Source organism: Oryctolagus cuniculus, chromosome 3 (assembly GCF_051225735.1).
Source record: "Oryctolagus cuniculus isolate XC-2025 breed Fujian yellow rabbit chromosome 3, ASM5122573v1, whole genome shotgun sequence".
In the NCBI taxonomy this organism is placed as follows: Eukaryota; Metazoa; Chordata; class Mammalia; order Lagomorpha; family Leporidae; genus Oryctolagus; species Oryctolagus cuniculus.
The window spans coordinates 28,876,688-28,882,687 of NC_142869.1; the positions used below are offsets into that span (position 1 = coordinate 28,876,688).

The 6,000-nt window shown below is 36.5% G+C and overlaps 1 pseudogene; it reads left to right on the forward strand.

The window, feature by feature from the left end:
- The first annotated feature begins 5,129 nt into the window (after window positions 1-5,129).
- Window positions 5,130-5,224, forward strand: LOC127491957 (U2 spliceosomal RNA; annotated as a pseudogene).
- The last annotated feature ends 776 nt before the right edge of the window (window positions 5,225-6,000 follow it).

Consider the following 6,000-nt stretch of genomic DNA (forward strand, 5'->3'; position numbering starts at 1 on the left):
GATCAAGTATAGAAAGCCAAAAATTTTTCATCTTTGTAATCTCAGCACAAAATACAGGTAAAAATACAACATACTTACAATTTTTTTATCCAATAACCTCCTTCTTCATTCATCTATTCATCTCTCAAAATGAGAAGTTTTCACTCTTTGCTTCAAAATAAATGCTCTGAGTGAAAGATTTCCTTTAAAAGCATTTGGAATGTCATCTGATGGGTAGTATTCTGTTAGGTTAGAAGGTGGAGGAGGTTAGAAGAGTCAGAAATCACCCAGCGCCTCTGATAATTAACTAAAGAACCTAATCAAGTAAAGGAAAGCCTGTCTTTGATGAAAGACAAAAAATGTTGAGGCAAAACATCACACACACACCATCAGACACTGAAAATATAATTCATTATATAATCTTAACTCTGGACACTTGATCTATTTTCCTAGTTTAAACAAGGCAAACTTCTGTGACAAAAGTGACAGGTGATGAGGTATAGATAAAGTCAAATTCTGATTAGGTGCATATTAATTTTTCTTGAAAAAGCATGTCTACACTGGGGCAGAGATCATGTGAGCTGTCTCAAAATGTTGAACTGATGGCAAGTTGTAATATAACTGTGTTGTCTGGTCAAACATAAACATGTTAATTAATGAGAAGGTTGATATTCAACTATATTCCATTAAGTCTATCAATGCTAAATGTTAATACTTCTAATTTGAAATGAACTTGACAGCTGGACTTGCATGCTATCATATATCAAGCATACAAGGAGACTCCAAAAATTGAGAAAAAGTACAATTAAATTAGTTTTATTTTAGTGCAGAAAAATTTAATCCATGAATTATTTCATAATATGTTTTCCATGAATTTTGTGAAGACCTCTTGTGTATCATATATTTATATATTAATTATATTTACATATATGTTTATCATGTATTTATTTCTAACTATAGGTTCAACTTCAAGCATGGGACCATGTCCTCATTGTCATGTGATCTTGAAAAGTTACTAAGTCACTCTTGGTTTTAGTTTTTTCATTTATAAGATTTGAAACTAAGGCTATTTTAAAGCATTTTTTAAAATTATTTATTGTATTTGAAAGGCAGAGTTACAGAGAGAGAGAGGGAGAGATAGACAGAAATAACTTCTAGCCACTGGTTTACTCCCCAAATGGCCACAATGGACAGGGCTGGAGCAGGCCAAAGCCAGGAACTTAATCTAGGTCTCCCATGTGCAGGCGGGCCCAAGCACTTGGGCCATCATCCACTGCTTTCTCAGTCACATTAACACAGAGCAGTATCAGAAGTGGAGCAGCTGGGACTCCTGGCACCCATATGGGATGCCCATAATGGGCAGCTTAACCCATTATGCCACAATGCTGGCCCTATAATGTTTTTGTTAGAATTAAGTTAAATAAATAATTTTAAGATTTTTATTTGTTTGAGAGTCAGAGCAAATGGGACCTACCCACTGGTTCATTGATGAAATACCTGGCCAGGGTTAGAGCCAGGAGCTAGGAACACAATCCAGGTTTCTCACATGGGAAGCAGGAACCCAGTTACTGAGCCTCTCAGGATCTGTCATTGACAGGAAAGTGAACCCAGGTTCTCTGATGTGGGATGTGGGCTTCTTATCCATCTGGCTAAACATTCACTTCCTGAAATAAAAAGTTTAAAGTGTCACTCGACTAGGAACATTCAATATAATCTAGTTCAACATAATGTAGTACTCAAGAATTACAATTTTGCAAGAGTTAAATTTCTGCAAAGCAACTAGACCCTCGGTAATCTATTGGTTCCAGTGGAAACTTTAAAACTTTATGAAATTACTCCACTGATATAAGAAAAATATTCCACTTAATTTTACAGTTTATTAAGGAAAGAAGATAGTACAGTATAATTTAGAATCCTGTTAACTGTTGGAAAACAATACCCTTCATGTTGTAGTAGCCATTTTAACAAGAATTTTAGTCAAATTCCATGTATATGACAGTATCCAATAACATAGGAAATAACTTTTCTCTGGTTACTTCATTCAGCATTTTAAACAGCCATATTGTTGTTGCAGAAGAGCATTGTGTTCATAAAGAAGAAGCGAGCAGTGAACTGACCTTCCACAAGGTGGCCTTTATTGCTGCCAAAATTACTCTTGACTAATCTCTTCCTTCCTTAAATTACAGCAGGTAACTGTGGAACCAAAACAGTTTAAAATGCTGTCATCGTGAAGGGTAATGTTGGGAAGAAATTTATCATAACATTTTAAACAATAAAACAGGTAAGCATTTGCTTCATGTTTGCTATTTTCTTATTTTAAAAATAAAAATATTTTTTCAAAACATTCAAATGCCTTACCTCTAACTCTGCCCCTCAGTGGAAAGGTTTACGGGACCTGTGATAGTCTAACTAATGACAGACAAATGACTCCTATTGACATCCCATGAAAGAAAAGGCAGGACTTATTTATAATTACACCAGTCCCCACAAAGACTATGTTTCATTCTCTTTTGAGCCTTGCAATAGTTTTCATTTATCTATGCTGCCTGCTTTGTGTGCTGGTATTATCTCCTCATTTTTGGATTATTTCTGGTGGATGTTTTGGCAAAGTGGAGGAACTGCTTCCTGAAATCTATGTTGAAAACCACATGCTCCTTAACACTGGAAGATATCCAGGTCACACATCTGTTACTCATTTACGCCACTGAACCAGAAGCTGGGTCACAAGAATGGGATTATGAAAAGCAGGCTGTTAACAATTTCTCCTTCACTTTTCTCTCACCTCTTACATCTTCTTAACAAGCAGAATTTTGGTTACCAATGATAGAAAATGTATTCACTGTAATCACTACTGATACATTTGCTAAACATTTTCTCTTAATCTCTATATAATGTTACTTTTCTATTTTTTAACATTTCTTTTTGAAATCCAATTTTATTTTATAATACTTTTATGCTTACAGAAAACTTGAAATTGGTACAGAATTCTCATAAACACCATAGCAATTTTCACTTGGGCTAGTAAGTTGTGTTAGTTACGATTAATAGTGTGTTCTTTACTATAATTTCATTAAAGTTATTTTTTCTTTCAGGATTCCTTCCAACATATTGCATTATATGGAGTAGCCATACCTCCTTAGGCGGATCCTGGATGTGAGTTTCTCAAATTTCTGATGGTCTTCATGGTTTTGAGGAATACAGGTCAAGTATTATGCAGAATATCTCTCAACATTGGGATGTGAGTGATGTATTTTCTGTTGTTCCACTGAGATTAACCATTTTTGTGCATATTCAAAGATAATGTGTATTTTTTCACTCATTAATACCACAGGAAGGGTATATACCATCCATATGACTGTTGACATTGACTTTGGTGACGTCTGTGAAGTGATGTGTCAGATTTCTCCACTGTAAAGTACTTTTCCTTCCTTTCCACATTGTATTCTGTAGAAGGAAATCATGTCACACAACCAACATCTAAAATGTGGAGTATGCCTCTTCTCTTTGAGGAAAAAATACCTGTGTAAACAGATATTAGAGTTATTTGGGCACTTAAGTTGAGAATTCTCATCCATGACATAATTTTCGATTCTCTACATTTATTTAATTGTTCCATCATTTATATAAGTTTGAGTTCATGGATTTTTTTTTTTTGAGACCTAATGTAACATTATTCATTTTGCTGCTCAAAATGCTCCAATTTGGTCATTGGAAACTCTCAATTTTGGTCCTTCACCATGCCCTGTTATTGCTTTACTTTTGGTACTGTTGTTTATTTTTTACGAGATTTTTACTTATTTATTTGAGAGGTAGAATTACAGCGAGAAGACACAGAGACAGAGATCTTCCATTCAATGGTTCACTCCCTAAATGGCTGCAAGGGCCAAAACTGGGCCTATCTGAAGCCAGGAGCCAGGAGCTTCTTCTGGGTCTCCCACATGAGTGCAGGAGCCCAAGCACTTGAGTCACCTTCCACTGCTTTCCCAGGCCATTCGCAGAGAGCAGGATCAGAACAGGGGCAGCTAGGACACGAACTGGGACCCATATGGGATGTTCACACTGCAGGCAGAGGCTCAGCCTACTACGCCATAGTGCTGGCCCCTGTTTTGCCTTTTCTTTCCATTTTTCTGTTTAGTTTTTGAGCCCTACCTTAATTTCTGGCACTGCTATATGCTCTGAATAATTACAATTTCCAATGGATCCATGGTTGTTCTTAGTGAAGGGTGGTATCAGAAATCTAGATCTGAATCTTACGAGGAAGAATCACAGGGTATGTAGACTTTCAGGGCTTGTTTAGTTTGCTTCACCACATGAATTTATGATATATCTACATTTTATGTGACTTGATACCTTATTTATTTATTTATTTACAAGAAACTATCTTTGTCCATTTTGGATGTACAACAAAATACCACAAACAGATGAATTATGAACCCCAGATGTTTATTCTCACAGTTCTATAAGCTGGTACTGGCACATGCAGGATTTGTTCCTGATTCTTGATTCGTAAGGAACGCTTTGTCATGGTGACCTCACATGCCATAGAGAATAAAGGGGCTCTTTAAAGCCTCTTTTATGAGGGCACTAATACCATTTACGAGGTATCTACTCTCATGTCCTCTTACCTCCCAAAGCCCCAACTTCTAACACCATCATCGTGGGGTCTAGGATTTTAAGTTGTGTATTTGAAGGGGGTAAACATTCAACCCATAGCATTTGTTGCATACTATTCCATTGTATGGCTCTACCACAGTTTGTTTTTCCAGGTTTTGACTATAAATAGAAGTGCTATGGATATTTCTGTACAGAGTATTAGGCACAGGTAAGTTTTCAGAGTAGTTGTGTAGACATAAGTTTTTGCCACATTTGAGTAAACACCAAGGAGCACAATTGTTGGAATAAATGGTGAAAACAGATTTAGTTTTATGAAAAACTCAAACTGTCTACAAAAATGACTTTAACACTTTACATTCTCACCTACAATGAATGAGACTTCCTGTGGCTTCACAACCTTGCCAACATTTAATGTTGCCAGTGTTTTGGATTTTGGCCATCCTAGTAGGTGCACAGCGGTATCTTGCTATTGTTTGAATTTTCAATTCACTAATGACATTTGATTTAGACCATCTTTTAAAAAAGTCCATTTATTTATTGCTTCTCAGCCTTTTGACTAAGATCTAGTATCTGTTCTCATCAGTTTAAAAGCTCATTTATTTGCCTTTATTTATTAGAAGATAGAACCTCCATCCTCTGATTCACTCCCCAAATGCTCATAACAACCAGGGATGAGCCAAGCCAAAGTCAGGAGCCAAAAACTCCATCAAGGATTCTCATGTGGTAGCTGGGTTCCAAGTAATTGAGCCATCATCTGCTGCCTCCAAGGGTGCGCATTAGCAGGGAGCTGGGTAGGAAGTGGAGGGGGACTGATCTCAATATGGTGTGGGAGTCCTAAGCGGCAGCATGATACACATGCCGCACCTAGCATCTTTTTATTTGTCCCTTTTCCACTTACACATCTTTGGTGAGGTGTCTATTCAGTTAGCTTATTCATTTTTAAAGTAGGTTTTACATTTTTTATTAAGCGTTACACTGATTACTTTTTGAAAGTTTAACCAAATTTGTACATCTGAGATAAATCCTAAGTGACTGGTCTATAATTTATGTGTATAGATTTACACATTTCACTGGGATTTCAATGTTCATAAGAGATGTTGGACTGTAGATTTTTTTTTTCCTGTGATCTACTTATCTGATTTTGGCAATAAGGTTTTACTGGCTTCCTAAAATGAGATTGGAACTGTTCCCTCTTCAAATTTCCTGGAAGATTTTGTGGAAAACTGGTATGATTTCTTTCTTAAATATTTTATAAAATTCACTGATGAAGGCCACGGTTGTGGCATAGTGGGTTGAGCTGCTGTCCCATATGGGTACTGGTTTGAGTCCCAACTACTCCACTTCCAATCCAGCTCCCTGCTAATATGCCTAGGAAAACAGTAGATTATCACCAAGTATTGGGCGCCT